At 43.6% G+C, this 23937-nt stretch overlaps 1 protein-coding gene across 1 annotated transcript in view; it reads right to left on the bottom strand.

Annotated features, from left to right (window-relative positions):
- Window positions 1–23937, bottom strand: part of TAGAP (T cell activation RhoGTPase activating protein) — an 80765-nt gene that overhangs the window by 10221 nt on the left and 46607 nt on the right. The gene's annotated exons all lie outside the window — the stretch shown is intronic.

The following is a 23937-nucleotide window of genomic DNA, read 5'->3' as shown; positions in this document are numbered from 1 at the left end:
GCTAGTTCCTGAAAAATCTAAAAAAATGAAATTGACTAGAGAGTGACAAGAGTTTTTCATTGTCCCAGTTGAGTGCAGTTCAAAAGATAAATACACTGCATATAAAGTGAAAGGTGAATCTGAATTTTAAAGGCTTTTCCATTTTAAAAATCTAAGTTGTTAGTAGCAGTGGTAAGTAAATCTGTTTATTAAAAGTAAAACCAGTTGTCGAGATAATGAAAAGAGATTTGAATAAAACCGATGAAAAGTCAAGAAACTTGCAGTAAAAGCTCCCTGTGCCCTTCCTTAACAACAGCTTCTTGTAAGAAATAAATCTGAGTCTGACACTGACTTCTTTTGTGGCCTTGTAGAAGTCACTTCTCTGCCCCTGATTATCTGCAAAATGGGGATAGAATAAGAGACTCATAGGACTGGAAGGGACCTCGAGAGGTCATCTAGTCCAGTTCCCTGCACTCATGGCAGGACTAAGTATTATCTAGATCATCCCTGACAGGTGGTAGCAATGCTCAGATATATTGCTAGGGATGTTGTGAAGATTCAGTAATGTTTGCAAAATAAAGATGAAAGCTGCTACATAAGTGTGAAATATTATTAAGAAAGTAAAGGTTTAAATTTATTCCAGGCAGGAAGAGAGAGGGGCCATTTTTCTCTCTTACTCATCAATGGCTCATACATCCATTTCAGTGGGGTTTTTTTTTTACAAGTATTAGAATAGTGTACTGAACACATAATCTGCACTTTCCTTTTCTTTAACTAGTAACTGGGCCAGGATACCTGTAGATCAGGGGTTCTCAAACTGGGGGTTGCGAGCTGTCAGCCTCCACCCCCAGACCCCGCTTCATCCACCAGCATTTTAATAGTGTTAAATATAAAAAAAGTGTGTTTTTAATTTATGGGGGGTCACACTCAGAGGCTTGCTGTGTGAAAGGGGTCACCAATGCAAAAGTTGAAGAATGACTGCTGTAGAGTGTAATCTGATAAATAGGTATTTTAGACTTTGCTTTACATCTAATGCAAATTCCAGACTACTTGGTGCAGCACCTCGTATTTTTACCGGTTTTTCACAACAGTCCTGCAAGCTGTTCTGCATGGGTGGACCCTTTTCATGCATGGAATTGTCCTGAAGTCAATGGGGCTCCATGTCAGGGTAAGGATCTGCTCACAGAGAATAGGTTGCAAGATCAGGGCCCATCTTTGTCCAGTACCTGACCCCATGGGGTCCTGATACTGATTGGGGCCTTTGGGTGCTACCATAATAGAAACAATAATAGCAATTAAGCCATACAAAACCATTGCAAGGGAGGTAACTGCTAGTCATGTTATAAACAACAAAAGTGAATCACAGAGAGATTAAGATGCTGGCTCAAGGTCACTTAGGGTATGTCTACATTGCAAAAAGAAAAGACCTGTGGCAGTGAGTCTCACAGCCCAGGTCAACTGACTGAGGCTCACACTATACTGCTAAAAATAGTAGTTTAGGCATCCGAGTTCAGGCTGAGACTCATAGACTTTAAGGCCAGAAGGGGCCATCATGATCATCTCATCTGACCTCCTGCACATTGCAGGCCAGAGAACCTCACCCACCTGCTCCTGTAATAGACCCCTAACCTCTGGCTGAGTTACTGAAATCCTCAGACCATGGTTTAAGGACTTCAAGTTACAGAGAATTCACCACTTACACTAGATTAAACCTGCAGGTGACCCATGCCCCATGCTACAGAGAAAGGCGAAAAACACACAGGGTCCCTGCCAATCTGACCCGGGGAAAAAATTCCTTCCCAACCCCAAATATGGCGATCAGTTAGACCCTGAACATGTGGGCAAGACCCACCAGCCAGACACCTGGGAAAGAATTCTCTGTAGTAACTCAGAGTTACTTTGTAGTAACTCTAGTGTCCCATCATCAGCTATTGAAGATATTTGCTGCTAGCAGTTACGGATCAGTTACATGCCATTGTAGGCAGTCCCACCATACCATCCCCTCCATAAACTTATCAAGCTCAGTCTTGAAGCCAGTTAGGTTGTTTGCCCCCACTGCTCCTCTGCTGTTCCAGATCTTCATTCCTTTGATGGTTAAAAACCTTAGTCTAATTTCAAGCCTAAACTTGTTGATGGCCAGTTTATATCCATTTGTTCTTGTGTTCACATTGGTGCTTAACTTAACTCATCTCCTTCCCTGGTATTTATCCCTCTGATGTATTTATAGAGAGCAATCATATCTCTCCTCAGCCTTCTTTTAGAGAACCTCCCTCTTGTTGGGTTTCAGAGCCCAGGGTCCAGCACAAGCTCAAATGTCTGCACTCAGGGCCGGCTCCAGGCACCAGCCCTCCAAGCATGTGCTTGGGGCGGCACCTGGAGGGGAGCGGCGCTCACCCGGGGAGAGCGGGGCTGCAGCCGGGCTCGCCGCCCTCCCCCCGGCGCTCCGGCCGGCCGGGAAGAGCGGGGCCGCCCTCCCCCAGTGCTCCGGCCGGCCGGGTAGAGCAGGGCCGCGGCCAGGCTCGGCACCCTCCCCTGCTGTGCTCCCCGCTGGGGGGCGGTGGGAGGCTTTTTTGCCTGGGGCGGCAAAAAAGCCAGAGCTGGCCCTGTCTGCACTGCTATTTTTAGTCGTGTAGTGTGAGCTCCATGAGCCTGAGTTGGTTGACCTGGGCTCTGAGACTTACTGCTGGGGTCTTTTTTTGCAGTGTAGACTTACCCTTAGTGACTCATTGGCAGAGCTGAATTAGAACCCAGGACTTCTGGCTTCCAGTCCCTTGTTCTAAATCATTAAGGGTATGTCTACACAGCAAAAGCTGTACACAGGTTAGCCTACCCAAGCTAGCTTGAATCCTACTAGTGCAAGTAACGTAGCAGTGGAGACAGAGCAGTGCAGGCTTCAATACAGATAACCCAACCCTGGCACAGTCTCTGGGTGTATGCTCAGCTCCCTAGCCTGCTTTGAAGCCCATGCTGTGCCGTCTTCACTGTTATTATTACCCACGCTAGCTGGATTCAAGCTAGTTCAGACAGGCTTACCTGTGCACAGCTTTTGCTGTGTAGACATCCTGCAAGCCGAAAAAGGGGACTAAAATGGCTCATGGATTGGAAATAGGCCCCAGGAATCTTTCATCTTTACTTAGGCAAAGTCACATCTGGTAGTGCCCAAAAGTTATTTGAAATGAATTGGTGGTCCCAGTTCAGTTCCTAGTGGGCAGATGTCTACAATACTAAACCCATCATCTTAGCCCATATTGAAAAATCCTATAGAATGTATTAGGGATGAAACTAATAGGGATCAAAAGCAATTATTCTAAAAACGTTAAATATTGATTAGTGATTTTTTTCTGTTTTTTTTTTTTAAATCCTATGGGATTTTATAGCAGATAAATGATTCCCTATTAAATTCTAGGTATGCCTTACAATTTCTATGGAAACATTATTGTTCTGTATTCAGTGCATTTCCGTAACAATGACAGGCAGCAGCAGGACCCTTGCTGGCAATCTCACCAGAATATCCAAGGACTGATGCTTTGGGACAGGGAGCATGCTCTTTTTAATCCACCTGTTAAGCACATTGGCACACTATTGGGTGCGGTATAAATATATTAATATGTAATAACAATGATTGAACAGGCATGATCAGAATAACCCTCTTCTCACTCAAAGTGGTCCCTCCAGGACAAGTTTCAGACACATAGACAGGCCAGTGTGGGGAAGTTTGACCTGTTCCATGGATAAATAAGGATGCTGGAACTGATCCTTGAATCCAGTGGTGGTTCAGCGTGCAGTGATTTGCAGGACCAGGCAATTAGGTTACACACTACTGTAGGCAGACATATGCCATGGTGTAAGCCTTCTAATTTCCTAGAGGCAGTATTTCTCATGGGAACTGGTAGGTTGTTAGTACTTTCTCAGATCTTTAGTTAAGATACACTGCTACACCTCTCTATCTAACCACACTCCCTGTGTTAGCAGGCATCCTGTGTATATGGCAGATCTGCTTTAGAAAATTATGGGCGTGGTTTGAGCAGTGGGTGTGTATAAAAATTAACCAATGTGGGTTCAGATTTAAAATCCCGAACTATATCCCTCAATTACCATCTGGTGTGTTTCACAAGCATTGAATTCATGCAGAAATAATGTAAAAGCAATATGTTTCACTGTAAGCAAACCCACTCCTTCTGAAGAGCACGCATCCCAAATAGGCATGTCTCTGTGTAGCTGGTATATTGTCACATACAATCCACAGGATGACATTCATGGAAAGACAGCATTCAATTGTGAAATCTCGGCTTCTGTTCAGCCCCACCGATTTCCCTCCTTCCCTTGAGATCAGAATAGTTGCTACTAGGGATGATATCTCAGGCAGCATCAGGTGGATGAAGAAAAGAGAGCCAGTAGGGTACGACCTTCCCTTGCAAGCAGCGGCTGTGGTAGTTTCACAGCTGGCTCAATGAGCGTGTGAAGAGTAACGCCGTACCAGCAATCAAAGCTGCTCTCACACATTAGAGGTAACAGATGCAGCCTAAAAAAATGCCCTATCCATGTGGAACGTTCCCAGGCTATCATAGAAAAGCACTTAAAGAACTAGCCCACTGGTTTTTCTGGTAAGTGAACAACTCCCTTCCCACCGCAGATATAGATCTAAATCTTGAAGGCCTTTGGCATGGTGTATGCACAGTATTTGTGCCAGTAAAACTATGTCGGTTAGGGGTGTGTGTTTTTGTTTGTTTGTTTTTTTACTGATATAGTTATACCATTACAACCCCTAGTGTCAGAAGTCCCAACAGTCCTGGGTTTCATGGGACTGTCCTGCTTTGACCCATAAAATCTGGTCCTGTTGAAACGGCTCCTGTCCTACAGGGCTGTCTGGGCTTGGATCCCTGCTCCCAGCACTGTGACCTGGCCTGTGGTGCACAGGCTCACAGCGCTGCTCAGGTTTGGCCCAGCCCCCCGACAGGGGGTAGGTGGGGGGTGGCTGGGCCAAATTTGAATAAGCAGTGCTGCAACCCTGTGTGCCAGGGTCAGGTTGCAATGCCTGGAGCAGGGAGCCACGCCCAGCCAGTCCCATGGGACAGGAGCTGCTGTTGCAGGGTAAGTGCAGGGTGGGCTTGCTTTGCAACCCCCCGGGCCTCCCATCCCTCAGGGAAAGGACCCACTTTAGCATATGCCTAGTATGGATGCAGTTATGCAGGTATAAAGGTGCCTTATATCGGCATAGCTTAATCTCCTTTCCATATGGAAATACTAGTACTAAGCACATTTATATCAGTATAACCATCTCCGGGGGGATGGGGGAAAATGGAGGGTTTATAAGGTGTATACTTTGTGTAGAGAAGGCCTGAGAGTTGGGACACAAGCCTTAAAGTGTATGACAAAGACTCTAAGGCCGTGTCTACACAACAAAGCGTATCTTGGCTTAGCTTTGTTGGCTCAGTTGTGTCTACACTGGGGGTTTTGCTTGCATAGCTATGTCCCCCAGGGGTGTGAATTTTTCACAGTTCTAGCTGACACAGGTTTGCGAGCAGAACTCTGTAGTGTAGATCAGGCCTAAGTTTGGTGTGCAACTTGAAATAACAAAGTGGGACGCTTGCAATGAGGCAAGATGAATGATTTTTAGTTTGGTGCTCACCTTAATTTTTTTCTGACTGCTTTCAGTGCTTCTTCCTCATTGTGTGCTGTGGTGAGCTCATGTGCCAAGGTGTGCTTCTCAGAGAAGTAAGAATGAAAAGACTGCATGTTCGTCCCCCGGCCAGTGCCTGTGGTACGTTTGTGAAGCCAGTTTTAAAGGACTTGAGTGACGGGCCTTCCAAATCATTTTAACCAAGTCAACTGTATGCCAACTTTTTATTTAGTTATTTATGTTAACGTTTTAAACCTTGACTTTGATCAGTGACGTCACCTTCCTGCAGTTCAAATGATTGCTAATCGCAGCTCATTGACGTGCCCCAGACTATGACAATAAGAGGGAGCATCATTTGGGGCAGGGGAGAGAGAGAACTCATAAACTAATAGTCAACAATAGAAGGTAGAAGAAAATAATCTGCTAAAGTTCCTTTCACGGAAATGTCTGTTTTTCTTCCCTTATCGAACCACAAATGGGAAAATCCCAGCTGTGGTTTGTTTCTGTTTGTTTCAATAGGACTTTCACAAATGCGCCATGTGATGGCTTTTACAAATCGTTCACGCAAACAAATCGTGAAACGTGCCTTTGTTCTGATGTCTTACTAATTGGAAGACAGCAGAGGTTTAGCTGTGACAAGCATACAACAGGATGCTACTGAAGGCGGTGTCTCTTTCAACCCCATATGTAATCTAGCAGAAAGAGCCAGGTTCTGCATCAATGCCTCTGAATGTTGAAAACTGGGTGTATTCCAGCTTTCTCTCAACTGGCCCAATTACTGTCTCCCTGGGGACAATGGAAACATTTACCAAAATAAGGGGCGCCATTACGCAAAAGCTAAGGACTGCTTGCTTTCTTTTCTTCGGGGGGTGAGGTGGGTGGGAAGGAAGAGACTGGACTGTGTGACCTGGCAGTAGATTCACACAGCACAATGCTAGTGTAGCTAATCGGGACAGGGCACACTCACACACACTTTCTTTAGCTCTAATCTTTTTCTGCTCTCTAGCACATATCAGAGATGAGTTTGGGGGTGTTCACATATGGAGCCTCGAGGCACAGAGTTTAAAGGCACACGGCACCACCAGATCTGATCACCTGTATATCACAGGCCACCAACACCACCCAGCACCCGCACACGAAACCCAACAACCAGAATTAAACCAAAATCTTACAGCCCACAGGAGACTAAACTGTTAGCACCACAGGGAGAGAATAGAAGGGACTGCGATGCACCAATGCCTGAAGCCCCCCACAATGTCAGGGAACTGATTGAGTGAGATATACCCAGATAACCCCGGCAAGTAACCCCCACTCCATGATGTAGAGGAAAGTGACAACTATCCAAGGGCCCTGCCAATCTGACCTGACTTTTTTGTCCTGCCCCCTTTGGTTCGGGCTCTTCTCTACCTGAAAAGATTCAGAACCAGCACCATTAACCCAGCCAACCCTTGCCACTGCTGAACTTCAACAGTCTGGATAAATGGGGCTTGGATCTATACCAGCCTTGGTTTTGCACAAAATCCACCCTTGGTTTTTCAAAGCTCTACTTTACAGGTTTTAACCCTAATCAGATATCAAGATCAAACAGAACTATGGGCTCACCGCAATTCTCCACTGTTTCTCAATTGCACAGGAAGAGCGTATAAATAAAAAATAAGCTTCTAAACATGCCCGAGGTTTTCTGTCCCCTTCCAATGACCCCTTTCCTGTTTGCATTAATTTTGTAATATTACTTGCATTCACATTATCCTTTCAAGGTCAGTATTAGATCTAGACTAAACTGGCAGTTGCCTTTTATACCCACCTCTAGATTTTTGTCCTGGGACTTCCACCACCAGTAGGCTAGTCCCAAACTGCTCCTCTCAGGCTCTGGAAGTCCTGGCCGTGCAGTTCCCCATTCCAAAGGGTGTCATTATTCCCCTTCAGTTACGTGTAGTGGGTCCCTTGTGTCTCAGATGTGCTCTGGAATCGTTTGTCCCTTTGAACCAACACTACAGCCAGCATAAAGGATTCTGGGATGCATTTAGCAATTTAAGGTGCCCACCATTTGTCAGTGAGGCGACACAAGAGCACACTTATTAAAGAAGAAATAACAGATGAGTGATCAGATGAGCTAATAGGAGAAAAGGAGCAAATAACTATGTCTGGGCAGCCAAATCTCTTCTTCCCATAGGATGCCAACATACCTACGATTGGCTCCGAATGCTGTATATTGGTATCTGTTACAGCACCCAGCAGCAGAGGAATTGCGACTGGAGTAGAATTTAACTGTTTGCTGGATTATGGCAAACAACCAAAACTAAGAAGGGTGAACAATAATAGTTTAATGCCATTATGTATTGAACTTTCTGCTTAGCGGTACCAAAGGGATGTGCTGCTAGTTCTTATTCCAAATGTAATGGTAAAAATATGTCTCAATGAGAAGTTACTCTATCACTTTTTTGTTATACCCACAGATTTGGCCTCTTATTCTGTCAGATAAATAAATTCTGTTTCTGCACATTAACCATTTAGGTACCAGAAACCTAGATATAGTTTTTTTGCCAAGCTTAGTTGCTTTGAGGGATAGACAGTGTTCTCTATGCTACTGAAACCAGAATGGTGTGAATCTTGGTTTTGATTTGCAGAGATTCAGGTGAATATTTCCTTAGATTTTGCTATGTGTGGGTTTGTCTCTCCCCTGACTCTACACCCTGAGGTTTGCTTTCAATGTAGGCATCAAACTAATCCAAAATCTCAAAGTGAGAATCAGAGAGAACCTGGTTTTCACGTCAAATTGCAACTTGCCCTTGATTTCTGGCCATAAACTGGCCTACATTTACTCAAATGGTTTGCAAACTTTCACAGGCCTTTGAACAAATCTGGTATGGGTTTGTCACAAAACTAAATCTCAGTGTAATTTGGGGTTTTGTTGTGAATATTTCACATAGATCTAATAAAAAGAAAAGATGCCAAGGACTCCGTGGCTCAGGAAACTGGTGATGGAACACCATCTCAATTCACCCATTCTTAGACTGGAACATGGGTCAAGCTACCCCATGCCTACCAACCACTTACCACCACCAGACAATTGCTTAAAAAATATACCCAGGTAAGGAATCTCCAAGGGTAGTTAGAGTCTCATGGAATGTGGCCTATAATATGAATAGTCTTGCTCTGGCTTCTAGCGGACAGGTGATGACATCTCAAAAAACATCACCACAATTGACACGGGCTGTCTCAGGAGAGCCACATGGAACGCCATAGAAACCAGATGAGTCCCGAAGAAAAAAGTTTTAGACACAAAATCCCAGAAGCTAAAGGACGAATACTACGAGCAGTATAGCAAGGCACACCGGGAGGTCAAACGCCTTGTGAGAGTGGACAAACTGCATTATATTGATAATCTGGCAACACAAGCAGAGGATGCAGTTGCTTGTGGTGAACAAGGAACCGTCTACAAAATGACATGGCTTATCAGTGGTAAACGGCAGACACCAACAAACACTCTTATCAGGAACAAACAAGGCCACCTACTAACAACCGAAAAAGAACAAGAAATGCACGGGACAGAGCATTTCAAAGAATTGCTGAACAGGGAACCACCTAAAGAGGAAGCATCCAGGAGGCAAAAGAAGAAGATCTTGATATCAACACAGACACCCCAACTAAGGAAGAGATCATTCAAGCCATCAAATCCTTAAAAAATGGGGAAGCTCCTGGCAAGGATAACTTGAATGCAGAATTTTTCAAGGTAAATCCTAAATTAGCAGCATCTATCCTGGCCCTTCTATTTACATCAGTCTGGGAAAGGGAAAAAGTGCCAGATGAGTGGACCAATGGGGTTATAGTGAAGATACCAAAGAAAGGAACTCTCAGTGATTGTAATAACTGGCGTGGTATCACACTTTTATCTGTGCCAAGCAAAGTATTGTATAGAATCATAGTCCAGCGTATATCAGAGGCAGTTGATAGCATTCTCAGAAAAGAACAAGCTGTTTTTTGGAAAGGGCGTGGCTGCACAGACCAGATTTTCATTCTACGAAACATAATAGAACCGTGCTTAGAATGGCAGTGGCAACTCAACATACATTTCAGAGACTTTGAGAAGGCTTTTGGTAGCATTCACAGGACCAGCTTACGGCGCATTCTGCAGGCATATGGAATTCCTTTCCGTATAATAAACATCATCAAATTTCTATTTCTATTTCAACTTTCCATGCAGCGTTGATCACAGTGAGCTCAGTTTTGAAGTCAAAACAGGAGTATGTCAGGGGTGTGTCCTGTCTGCAATCCTCTTCAACATTGCCATCGACTGGGTAATGCGGCGTACAACAGAAGACATGCCAAGAGGCATTAAATGGACACTCTTCTCATCCATTGAAGACCTGGACTTCGCAGATGATGTTGCTCTTCCATCACATACCCAACACCATATACAAGAAAAAACAACTTGACTCAACGCATTCAGCCAGCAAATTGGACTGAAAATCAACTGCAAAAAGACAGATATCAGGACCTTTAATATTGCCTCACCATCACCAAGTATGGATAGAGGATTATGTCACCAATGTAGAAACATTCACATACTTGGGCAGCACCATCAGCCAGAATGGTGGAACAAGCCAGGGCGTCCAGAACAAAATCAGTAAAGCCGGGAACACCTTCAGGAGCTTAAATACAGTCTGGAAATCATCAAAATACACCACCAAAACCAAACTCAAGATTTATCAGAGCTGTGTATTTTCAACACTACTTTATAGTGTGGAATGCTGGAGAATGAGAAAGTATGACATGTACAAACTGTCTTCATTCCATACAACCTGCCTCAGAAAAATCCTCCGTATCTTTTGGCCCAGAACAATCTCAAACCAAGATCTATTGACACAGTGCAGCCCAGAGGATCTGAGCACCATCATTGCCAGGAGGTGTTGGAGATGGATCGGTCATGTACTTCGGATGGAAACTGATTCCATCACCAGAGTAGAAATAAGATGGACACCTGAAGGTAAGTGAAAACGAGGACGCCCGAAAACAACATGGTGAAGAGCTGTGGAAGCCGAGCTGAAAAACCTGGGGCACAGCTGGAAAACTATTGAAAGACTTGCCAGAAACAGACGGGAGTGGAGGAGCTTCGTCACTGTCCTAAATGCCAGAGGCGTAATAGGAACACGATGATGATGATGATGTCTCAGAAGACAGTCCAGCAATTGACACTACTGAGAGAGACTACTGAGGGAGATTGGTAGCTTCTTACCCCTAATAGTTCAGCACTGAGGCCCATTGTTGAGTAGGGTGGGGAAACCTGCCCTACCACTGCCTGTGTGGTTCCAGTTTCCTGGATAACAAACAGTGCCATCTGTGACAGAGCTCTTATAAACACTAAATTTTAAATGGAAAGAGCTATAATCCCATGGACTCTCTCCTCCAGCCCTATCCTCCAAACAAATCCCATGCTGAGGCCAGTTTATTTCTGGCATAACTCCACTGTCTTCAGACAAGCTCCCCTTAGGTGAATTTGGCTCAGTACCTTTAGATATTTAGGTGCAGTGACCAGTTACGCTTTTTGTGCATGTGCACACACATACACAGAGCAGAACAAAATGTTCTGAGAGGCATTTACCACTCATCAAAATCAAGATTACAAATTAGAAACAAATATCCCCAGATTAGATTGTGGTCTCATATTGTTGCCACTAGCAACTGCTGCTGCTTTACTTAAACACTCCAGGTTTGTATGGCTGTCAGCATTTTAAAATAAGACGGCCCTACATGATTTTTAAAAAGCAAATTCTCCTTATAGGACAGATGCTGACCTCTGCTCCGGGGCATGTGAGAATACCTTTACCCCTGCTTGGGGGCATGCTGGGAGCAGGAAAGGGGAAGGCTGTAGTGCACAGCATTGATCCTCAGCTACTGTAACAGCCCCATTGGGAACATTACAAACTGGCAGAATCTGGGGCATCCCTGATTTTGCTCTATGTTACACTAGGGGAATCGGTCTCTGATAGCTCCAGAGATTGGGGGAGCATAAAGGTGGCTTTAACTCACCATCCGGAACTCTGACACAGATGAAGTTATGGCTGCATACGTTTATTCAAATAAAAATCACAATGTGTGTGTTGTGTATGTTTTATTTGGTCCCAGATTTGGTACAACTGACCAGAGATGATTATATATGGTATAAAAATGGACTTTAGCTGCAACTCTCTGAAACATTCCCTGGTTCAGTAATATCCTGCCTGAGGTTTGCAAACAGAGCCAAAGGTTTGCTTTTTTTCAGAACTTTCCCCCCTTCAACTGCCTTTTAAAGTTTCATTTTGGTTTTACCTTTTCTCTCATTTACCAGATGAATGAATTACTTTGGGTCTTTTCACTCTGCAGACAATTGCAGTTTGTGGTCTTTCAGTCAACAACCGATTTGGTATTGACATAAAAACTCCCCAAAACTGTCTCAGTCAGGGTCTTCTCAATGAGAGATCTACCAGTCCTAGAGTGCAAGCAAAAGCTCCATTATAAAAGGTAAACTTAATGTTGGTTCAAAACTCCAACAGTCAGCCTATATGGTCTAGCGACTGTTATGACATTTATGCAGTATGACTCAACTGCAATATGCGGTTTAAGGTCAGTTGTGCAACGGAGAGGTCCAGTTCTGACCTTGTGTAATTCAACTGAAGTCAGTGTTCAAAGGATAGAAATGAATATGCATTATACTATATGTGACAAATCCTGACAGACATAAGAGAGTGGTCCTATCGGGTTCCGGGAAGTGGGCGGATCTATCAGCCCTAGAATGGTGAAGGCCCTGTTGCCTATGAGTGATAAAAGGTTACCTCATGTTAACCAGAGACACCTGAGGCCAGTTAAAGGCTGGCAGTGACCTTTAAAAACCCCTCTTTTGGTGTGAGAGGGAAGGGGTGAGATGAGATATAAGCTCCAGCAAGAACTTGCCAGGTTGCCAGGCTGCCCTGCCTCCCTATAGGGAAAGAAGCTTAGGCCTGGTCTACACTAAAAAGTTAGGTCGAAGGAAGACGCCATAAGTCGACCTGTTAATGTATGTGTCTGCACTACCAGGTCCTTACGCCTCCAATGTCAACTTCTGTAATCCACCTCTGCGAGAGGCGTAGTGCTTAGTTCGATTTTCATGGGTAGACTGCGAGGTAGTGCAGACGCAGTGTTGTATAATTCGACTTAATTGGCGTCCAGGTGGTGTCCGCTTTGTGCATCGATGCAGGCGCTGCTAGTGAGGACGCACTCCATTGAGACAATGAGCATGGTGTGGCCACGCACAATCGACTTCATTAATTTGGAGACTTGAGGTCAAATTAGATAAAGTCGACTTAATTTTGTAGTGTAGACAAGCCCTGAGTTAACAGCTGCCTGGGGAAGGACTGGCAACTAGGAGCCAGGGTAGTAAGACAATACCCCAGAGAAGGGGTAGGGAAAAGTATTTCTGTTTGTGACAAATTTGTCATAATTGTCAGAAGACTGAAATGAATAAGTAAGACATAATATTTCTGTGATAGTCCTTGAGGAAAAATCCTACAGAATTTTCTAGGGTTGAAACAAGTAGGGTTTCTATAAAATTTAAATAGGATTATTCTAAAAATCCATAGAGTTTAATAGAGAATGATCTCCTTTCTATAGAATTTTAAACTTACCTATAGAATGTAATAATGAATCATATCCCTGTGACAAAATTCAACAGGTGGGTTTAAAATTTTGTACTAGAGTTGTTATTCTATAGACTGCCCTATAAGGGACAACATAGAAAAAAGTGTTTGAGACAGTAGTTCCCTTTCATCAGGTAGAGCTGTGGTCCAATGGATGAAGCTCCTGGCTGGGTGTCATCTCTGCTCCAGATTTTCTGAGTGACCCTGGGCATGTGTAACAGGGAGCTAAAACTGCTTATCGCTTTGTGCAAAGTGTTCTGATATCTTTGGGTGAAAAATAGTATCTGTTGTAAAAGCCATTAAAAGTCAACATTTGACAGTTATCACTGATAGCTTTTCCTGAAGTGGCCAATGGGAGCTGTGTTAATTCTAATTTCACTGTGGAACTGTTGACAAATGTAGGCATTCTAACTGCAACCACTGTAAAGGCAAAGTATTGTTAGGTTGGGCGTATACTGTGTTTGTGTGCAATCATTAACCCCGAGTACCGTATCTTGAGGTCTTTGCAGCTCTATTATACCACATCTCCACTACAGCATTCTTCACACTTTTCAAATGGTCTGTTCAGAAAGTGATGGTCACCCTCTAGCCAGTTCAAATACTTTATTATTTTGAACACAGAATTTAAAATAATGTTTGAACAAGCCTTTTTTCTCTTGTTGCATTTTTGTGCTGGAAAAGTCTCCAAGCATGGACTCCCCTTTGCTTGGTCTGATCATGAATTATCATGGTAGGACTCTTGCCTACCCATGGCAGTGACTTGAATTTGGACCACTCTGAAAGTAGGGGTTAAGATACGATTGCATGTCATAAGGTTTCACCTTCTCCTTCACATCTGGGCCCACTTTTTCCCTGGGTGTTGCACAGCCACCTGCACATTGAGGTGTTAGAATGGATCAGCTCTGCACATACACCAGTGCTTGAAAAGTGCATGTGACAATCAAGTCCCTTAAACCTCTAAGAGAAAAAGTTCGTAGGCTCAAATTTTCAAACTTGAGTTTCAGAGCCCAGCTTTAAACACCCAGTTTGAGGCCCCTACGTAAAAGACAGCCTGGCTTTCAGAGGTGCTGAGCAGCTGCAAGGACGTAAATGGGAACTGCAGCTGCTCAGCACCTTTTAGAACGAGGCCCCTTTTATTTATGTCTACATAAAGATGTAAGTGCCTAACTTTTGGCAGCCATGTTTGCAAATGTTGGCCTGTAATTATTAGCATCCTTGTGCCAAATTCTGAAATCACAGGTATATCTGCACTGCAATCAAACACCTGTGGTTGGCCCAGGATAGTTGATTTGGGCTCAGACTGCAGACCCATAAAATTGCAATGTAGATATTTGTGCTAAGGCTGGTGCTCAGGCTCTGAGACCCCCAGGAATCAGGGCGGGTCTCAGAACCTGGGCTCCAGTCTGAGCCTAAATATCTACATTGCAATTGTATAACCTTGTGAGCCCCAGCCAGCTGAGCTGGGCCAGCCACAGGTGTTCTGTTGCAGTGCTGACCTACCCATTGGTTCTTCATCAAACAAAACCTCTCCCAGATTTAACTGGATAACCGCTGCTGGGTTGAACGCCTTTATATCACATTTAATATATCACATATTGGTTGGGTTTATGAGATCAGACATGTACCGGTAGGCATATTGAAACATTCTTGACTCCTAGGCACTGGCACTTGTAAGCTTGAATTAATTGCAGTAGTGGTGAGGGGAGGAAATAATTGCTTCATCTTTAAAAATATCTCTCCCACTGCACTGTTGCACATACAGAGTTAAATCCTGCTTAGAGCTTATCTCAGACAACATCCCACTGAGATCACAGCCATGTTGTCTGCATTAGCACGGTGGCCCGACTTCAGCCAAGTATTTAAGCAGGGACTTCAGTCCATCCCTCTTCAGTAAAGCACAGGAATGCTTTGCTGTAGCAGGATGAACTACAGAATTGATGCAAGAATGGCAGGACTTGGTCCATAGATCAGAGTGACTGTTTTGTCATTATAGCCAGTATCTCATAGTACTTCTGTCACCTCTCATCTTTTCATCATAACACAGAAAAAAGTCAAAGGGCCTTATGCGCCTAACTCACTTAGGTTGTTTTTATAAGTTTTTCCTGTTTTCCACACATTGACCCACCTGGCCAAGGAGCTATGGCCCATTTTGTGTCTTGAGGATTGTTTTATTTATGTTTAACAGTTAAAAGAAAGCAAAGGGAGAAGAAGCCAGTAGGTGATTTAGTGGAAGCAGAGCAGGTACTCTATCTGTGATCACATCGGACTATTCTTTATTGGAGGGTGGCGTGTGCAGGAGTTTGGCTAGATTTTTAGGTGGATAGTTTTAAGATTTTAATGAAAGCAAATTGAACTTGAGATGCTGGTAGTTTTCAGCTCAGCTCTAAGGTGCTAAATCATGTAAAGGTGGTTGGGAAAAAAAAATCCCCACCAACTTTTGAATGTGATTGCTTAAGTTCCTATTCAGAAATAAACCCCAAAAGGAAATTACAGTCACACCCTGATCTCTCCTCTTCCTTCTTATTTTCTATCTTCTTTAATAGTGTTTAGCAGACCTTGGTTTTACTTCCTTAAAATGAACCTTCTCTTTTTCTTTAATTGTGTCACTTCAGTGTAAGTTACCAATAGTTAGCTGCAGTTTGAAGGTCTGAAGTTCAAAGTCCCTAGCCAAAAAGCCTCATTGCAGGTTGCGCTGATGTTTCTATGACCCCGCAGATCTCTTAGAAGAGGGAGAGGTGACAATTAGGGCCTGATTCTCCACTCCCTTGCCCCCTGTGCAGTCGTTTATATCTGTGCTATAAAATACAACCATTCTGGTTTGGGTAACATTTCACATGTATAAGTGGCTACAAAAGGTGCGGGAAGAATCAGGGCCTCAGTGTCCAGACTGTGCTCTCCTCAGAGCACACGCAGGCAAGTCTTTACTGCTTTGAAAGGTTCTACCGTTTTCAGTGCTATAATGGGAAAGTCCACTAGACACACAGCGGAGTCTTTCAGAGTGGTACATATGCCCCCTGTGTGTAATCAAGGCCCTACCTGAATCTAAAGGGACACTTGGAGCTGGAGGTGTGATTCTCACACTAGCTCTCATCAAGGTATTGCACTAAAAATATTAGTGTCGCCGTGGTAGCGTGGGCAGCAGCAAGTGAAAGGATGATAAAACCAAAGCTAGTAACAGGGTCCTTCATAGGAACCTCCCCCCAGCCATGGGGGGGAGGGAGAGAGGGAATTAAGGAGATTTTAAATTATTTTAATTGTTTTAATTATGTTACTTTTACCATAATGTGTCTGGGCTTGGAGTGAGGCTTGCTGGAGCTTGTGAATAAAGAATGAATAAAATAAGACCAAGTGATAAAAAGTATCAACCTATGAACTTGTCATGACGCAGCCCTAAGGAAGAGTAGAAATGTCTTTCTTTCATGATCAGATAATAATGTGCTCTTTCATTTTCCTTGGCAGGCCCTTCCACCTTTGCTGGGCAAGAGGCAAGGAATCAGGAGTCTGGGGGAGCAGAAACTCAGCTTACGCTGGAGGAGGAAAAGAATCAGCAATGAAAGGCTGCAGGACACTTTGGCCAAGGTGGATGAACAGCTGCAGAGGGAGGAGAGGCAGTTGCAGAGGGAGAAGGAGGCAGTCCAGCATGAGGAGAGAATGGTGACACAGTTCCTGGAACATGACCAGAGGTTGAGGGGAGGAAGACAGAGCACAGCAGAAGGACCTTTTCAAGAGGTTGCTCACTCTCATGGCCACCAGGCTATAGGCCCCAGCTCCAGCTACTGTCCGAGATTCATGCACTGAGTCCCCACCACGCTCCCACATCCTGCAGCCTAGGCAGCTAATGGACGATTCTGGGGTTGGCTGGATCATGATCCAAGCAATGAACAGTTTGTGGAACAATCAAATGTACCCTGTGCAACAGTCCACCCTGTGCAATTGAGGCCCACATGTGCAGCACGCTCCAGAAGGACAAGGAGAAAAGGCACACAGGGGGCATACAGTTCTGCAACCAGTGAGACGTAGCGGTGGCACTGTATATAGTTTGGCATTGTGGCACTTTTGTTGCTTTGGGTGTTTATTTAGCACTTTTTTTGTTGTATTGTCTTTTGCCTCTTGCTGGCAGCTGGGCAGCCTATAAGATTTGTAATTGTGATTTAAATACTTGTTTCAAAAAAAGTGTTTTGTTTGCAAACAAGAACAAATTTTAAGGTTACAAGAACAGGCTTTATTAAATGAATAAAAAACACAATCCATGTCAGCAGTACATCAGCTGTATATAGAGCTACATTAACAGGTTTTATTAAATTCATAAGCTTCATTGGCCCCTAAAATTGTGGGATAAGTATGGGAGAATTTGTATGTGATAGCTACATTACTCATTCCCCTCATCCATAGCCCCTGCAAACCCTTCATGTGGGTGTACAAGGCATCCCTGATTTCCCTGGCATGTGGGGAGCCCGCCCCTGTAAAGATAAGTGCACTTTCTGGTTGTAATGTTCCTGCAATCTAGCAGCGTCCTGAGTCCATGCCTGGCAAAATGGTTCTCCTTTCATCTTGCAGATGTTATGTTGTGCAGCGCACCGCAGGCCACAGTAATGCAGAAGGCATTGGTAACATTAGCATCCAAATGATTCTGAAGGCAGGGCTATCTTGACTTCAACCTGGCAAATGTGCATTTCGCCAGCATCCTACAGCTACTGAGCGTGTATCTGACCCTTCTTTTGTCAGGTCCTCTGAAATCAGGGTACGGTTTCATAAGCCATGGCAGAAAGGGGTATGTGAGCTCCCCTAGAATAGCAGCGGGGACAGCGACTCCATGTATAATAATGTCATTTGAAGGGAATAAGTTCCCTGCTCGTCCATGAAGACAAAGTCCCGATGTCCGAAAAACTGACATCGTGCACCCTGCCAGTACGTTCCATATTGGTGTCCATGAAACTGCCTCTGTGGTCCACCAGTGCCTGCATAAAAATGGAGTACTACCCTTTTCAGTTTGCTCCTTATGGAGGACAAACTATGGGCCGGTGAGTCCCATCGATAGCCCCAAAGCAGTTTGGGAAGCCCTTTCTCTCAAAGCTGGTGATTATGTCAGGAACACTGTTTATGCCAATCACCTTTGGGTAAACAACAGTGCTGGTTGCCTCACAAACCTCCACAACCACAGCCCACACAAATGATGTGTCAACACCAAACTGGTTAGTCATGAACCAATAGCAGTCAGGGGGTAGCCAACTTCCAGATAGATGAGCATTCATGTGTCCTGGTGCTGCAGAGTTGGTGCAAGTTGCCTACACAGGGTCAGGAACATCTGCTTCTTCATAGATAAGTTTTTAGAATCATAGAATACCAGGTTTGGAAGGGACCTCAGGAGGTCATCTAGTCCAAACCCCTGCTCAAAGCAGGACAAATCCCCAGACAGATTTTTGCCCCAGATCCCTAAATGGCCCCCTCAAGGATTGAACTCACAACCCTGGGTTTAGGAGGCCAATGCTCAAACCACTGAGCTATCCCTCATCCCAGGTCTGCATGATGACATGATCCCATCATCCTGTGCTTGTGGCCCTGCTCCAGAAGTGCTGGTCTCCACGTGGGGAATATGCAATGATGACAGCAGGCATCAGCTGCATCCATCATGTTGTGGATGCCATGTCTGTGTCCCACTCTGAGAGCTGCTTTCTATAGCACAGATACTGCAGCCGAAACATCCACCAGCATCTCGCAGATGTTCTGCCTGAATCCTCAGATAGTGAAACTGCAAGCAGGGAAAGGTCTTCCACTGGCGCTGGACTGACCCATATGGCTGGATCTGGTTGTAGGGAGTGAGTAGACCCAAAATGGCTCATCTGCTTGTATTGGTGGGCTAAGAACACTTCCGGTCAAGTGTCACAAGATGGACAGACAAGTTCCCCCACAATACACTATGAACCAAGCCCTAAAGTAGTCACCGTTACCTATGACACTAAGAACCCTGGGATATATGTCTGAAATGTGTCAATGTTCCATAGTGTGGGTGTGCCAGCATGGGTATGAGACGTGCATAACAATGCAGTGTGGACACTCAAAGGAGGGTTTGGAATGAATGTGTTAGCAAGCCCGAGTGCATGGATCTGGGTATACTATGCAAGACAGACATACCCTCAGTGTCATAGCATATCAGAAGTAATGGAAACTGAATTTTCCTGTCTTCTGGATTTTCACTTCTTTTGCCATTTTTCCATGATGTGTACAATTTTTTTGGGGTGGGGTGGGTTGGGGTGGGGGTGGCTTTGGCAGCTGGGATTAGAGAACTGGTATTGGAATGCATTTCAAAGGCAGGGATGGCTGTAGCTGGGTTCAGTAGCTGTGGATAACGGGGTCAGGTCACTCTGGGGGAATGCTGGATGATAGTTCACCGGTGTGAAAGTGGGATCAAGTCACGCAGGAGGAAGTTAGGCACATGCTGGCAGTGACAGCTGTAACTTCTGTTTTGATTCTGCCCTTTTTCATGACCCCTGTGTGCAGTGTAAGATCTCTGAATCATCACTCAGACAGGGCCACACACACAGTGGGAGAAAGAGTTCCAGACCCATTTGTTGTTGGTTCCTTTCATTGTTAGGATGACTGAAAGGAGGAACAGGGAGTCAGCATGGTGGATTGCCGGAGCTCTCTCTATAGGAAACAGAAATTACTGAAACTCCACCCAAACCTCCTTTGATAATTATAGAAAACAGGCTTATAACTATTTGGAGACGGGCCTGAGCTGCAAAGTTTGAGGGCGGCCAGCTTCAGGATTTGAGTCTGGCCCATTCAGTTTTGGATCCAGATTTTAATTCGTGACCCATCTCTAAAAATATCATTGAGCAGTATGACTTAAAAACTGTATATAACTAAGAAATGTCAGTCAGCGGGGACTTCACTGTGCCTCTGAAAACGACAAACATAATTACACATACCACTCTAGCTGCTGAAGTGAGATGCGTGCATCCGTGTATCTGGCTGCTGGGTTACTGCGATTGCTTACCATGGCTCTTCCACTGTGCCACCATAATGTCAATCTTTTGCTGGACTTTGGCATGTTAGGAATGTTACACATTGATACAAACTATTCCATCAGCCAGAATTTGGTGCATTAAGAATAACATGCAAGATCCCAGCAAAATGAGCAGCGTATCAACATGTAGCAATCTTTACTATGCAATGTTGCAATAAAATACAAAGTCCTGTTGAAGTCAGTGGGATTTTATGAGGCATTCAGCTGTGCCCATGAAATAATCAAGGTAAAAGGCAGTACACAGACAAACACAGAATATCAAAAGTATTAACTGATCGTGTACAACAACATATGTATTTTTTAGAATTAAACAGCTTGGACTATTTTCAAATATGGTTTTTGAATTGTAGTAATATCAACCTGTTGATTGGAGCTAATCTCTTGCTAAATGATGGTGGCATAACTCAGCTAGTTTTGATCTAGCGATGTTGGGTTAAAAAACAGACAAATCCTACTTTTAATTCCCCCTCCCCCCCCATGAATTTGCTGGTTAATAATGAGGCAAAACAAACAAACACCATGTTTGCTCTAAGAAGGTAGGTCCTTTCAGCCACATGTGAATTTAAAATAACTGAGTTATAATAAAAAACCTGGATTTATAAAGGAAAATCTAACACACAGCTAGAGCAGTGCTATAAGTGTCACTCTGACAAACAGCTATGATTCATTTTGGTGCTGCAGTACAATGCAGAAAAGCCTTCTGACATTAATTTTTGGGGACTCTATCCAGCTTTCCCATATTGCATATGCAGGATATGGAAAAATGCAATGGGAACTGGGTAAACTGCATTGCAAATGGATTTCTGGATTTTTACTTTCATAAACCGCAAAAACCAATCACAATCTGCTACTGTGGTGAGGGCAGGGATGTTGGGGTTGATTGCATGGTATCATCAAGACAATGGGGATCACCATATCACCTCCTGGTCCATCCCTGAAGCATCTGGTGATACTGGTGCTCCTCTGCACCCGCAGAAAATATTAGTCAGCAGACTTCACCAATCCTCACTGGGCCTTGCCACATTAATGTGCCACATTAATGTGGGGACAGAGTAAATAGAAATGGAAATTGAGAAAACTAGTATTCAGCCAGTTCAGTTACACCCACAGTACTACATACAAGAAGCTATTAACAAAGTAATCTCCAATATTCTCCTTGCCCCTTTGTGCATGTGTATTATGAGATCGTATTTAATTACATGATCACACACTAGTTTTTCCACAAGACCCCTGCCTCATTCAGGGCACAGGATGAATGCACAAGGGGGCAGAATTAAGGTTGCTTGAGCAACCATAACTCTGGCATTCTTAACCTTTCTACTACTTGACTCGGCAACCTAAATAACATTCTTTTAACATAGTTTTTGAATGCTTTTTATGTTTATATTTATAAATATAGGGAGGAATTTGTTGCATATCTGAAGGTTGAAGGCAATTTGGGTGAAAGTGATCTTGAAATGATAGATTTCATGATTAGGAAAGGGAGGAGTGAGAGCTTCAGAATAAGGACAATGGACTTCAAAAATGCAGACTTTAACAAACTCAGAGAACTAGTAGGTAAGGTTCCATGGGAAGAAAATCTAAGGGATAAAGGAGTTAAGGAGGTCTGGCAATTTCTCAGAGACAATATTAAAGGAGCAACAGCAAACTATCCTGATGTTTTGTTTGAAATAGGATGAATAGTAAGAGGTTAGTATGGCTCCATCAGGAGCTCTTTAATGAACGGAAAATCAAAAAGGAATCCTATAAAAAGTGGAAATATGGACAAATTGCTACAAAAATAGTACAAACATGTAGGGACAAAATCAGAAAGGCTAAGGTACAAAATGAGTTACATCTAGCAAGGGACATAAAAGGCAATAAGAAGAGGTTCTTTCAATACATTAGGAGCAAGAGAAAGATGAAGGAAAGTGTAGGCTCTCTACTTAGAGGAGAAGAAGAGCTAATAACTGATGACATCAAGAAAGCAGAGGTGCTTAATGCTTATTTTGCTTCAGTCTTTATTCAAAAGGTAAATTGTGACCAGATACTTAACACAAATCATATTAACAACAAGGGGGAAGGAGTGCAAGCCAAAGTAGGTTAAAGAATACTTAGATAAGTTAGATGTATTCAAGTCAGCAGGACCTAGTGAAATTCATCCTGTGTTACTTAAAGAATTAGCTGAAGCAATCTCAGAACCATTAGTGATTATCTTTGAGAATTCATGGAGGATGGGTAAGGTCCCAGAGGACTGGAGAAGGACAAACATAGTACCTATCTTTAAAAAGAAATTGAATTATAGACCAGTTGTCCTAACTTCAAAATGTGGAAAGATACTGGAACAAATTATTAAACTATCAATTGTTTAGCACCAAGTGGGTAATAGGGTTATAAGCAATAGCCAACCTGAATTTGTCCAGAACAACTCATGCCAAACCAACCTAATTTCCTTCTTTGACAGGTTTACTGGCTTAGTGGCTAGGGGTGAAGCTGTAGACATGATATATCTTGATTTTAGTGCGGCTTTTGACACAGTCCCACATGACATTCTCATAAGCAAACTAAGGAAATGTGATCTAGACGAAATTACCATAAGGTGGGTGCACAGCTGCTTGAAATTCTGTACTCAAAGAGCAGAAGAGTAGTTATCAATGGTTTGCTGTCAAACTGGGGGATGTATGTAGTGAGGTCCCACAGGGGTCTGCCCTGGGTCCAGCACAAGTCAATATTTTCTTTGGTGACTTAGATAATGGAGTGGAGAGTATGCTTATAAAATTTGCAGATGACACCAAGTTTGGAGGGATTGTTAGTGCTTTGGAGGACAGGGTTAGAATTCAAAATGACATTGACAAATTGGAGAATTGGTCTGAAACCAACCAGATGACATTCAATAAAGACAAGTGAAAAGTACTTCACTTAGGAAGAAAAAAATCAAATGCACAATTGTAAAATGGGGAATAACTGGCTAGGTGGTAGTACTGCTGAAAAGGATCTGGGAGTTAGACTGTATCACAAAGTAAATCGTATGAGTTAACAATGTGACACAGTTGTGAAACAGACTAATATTCTGGTGTGTATGAACAGGCATGTTGATAAGACATGGGAGATAATTGTTCCTCTCTACTTGGCCTCAGCAGGAGTACTGTGTCCAGTTCTGGGCACCACGCTTTAGAAAAGATATGGACAAATAGGTTGAGAGTCCAGAGAAGAGCAACAAAAATGATAAAAGGCTTAGAAAACCTGACCTATGAGGAAAGGTTGAAAAAACTGGGCATGTGTAGCCTTGAGAAAAAAAGACTGAGAGGGGACCTCTTAACAGTCCTCAAATACGTTAACGGCTGTTACAAAGTGGACAGTGATCAATTGTTCTCCATGTCCACTGAAGGTAGTACAAGATAGGTTTAATCTGCAGCAAGGAATATTTAGGTTAGATATTAGGAAAAACTTTAACTATAGGGATAGATGAGTACTGGGGCAGTCTTCCAAGGGAGGTTTTGTAATCCCTGTCATTGGAGGTTTTTAAGACCAGGTTAGACAAACACCTTTCAGGGATGGTCTATGTTTGCTCATTGCAGGGGGCAGGACTAGATGACCTCTCAAGGTCCCTTCCAGTCCTACATTTCTATGATTCTTTATGCAGATACTACACAACTTGCTGCCATTGCAATTCTACAAAA

The sequence above is a fragment of the Terrapene carolina genome, unplaced genomic scaffold, assembly GCF_002925995.2.
Source record: "Terrapene carolina triunguis isolate 2854851 unplaced genomic scaffold, T_m_triunguis-2.0 Scaffold85, whole genome shotgun sequence".
Classification (NCBI taxonomy): Eukaryota; Metazoa; Chordata; order Testudines; family Emydidae; genus Terrapene; species Terrapene triunguis.
This window is presented reverse-complemented; position numbering and strand designations above follow the sequence as displayed.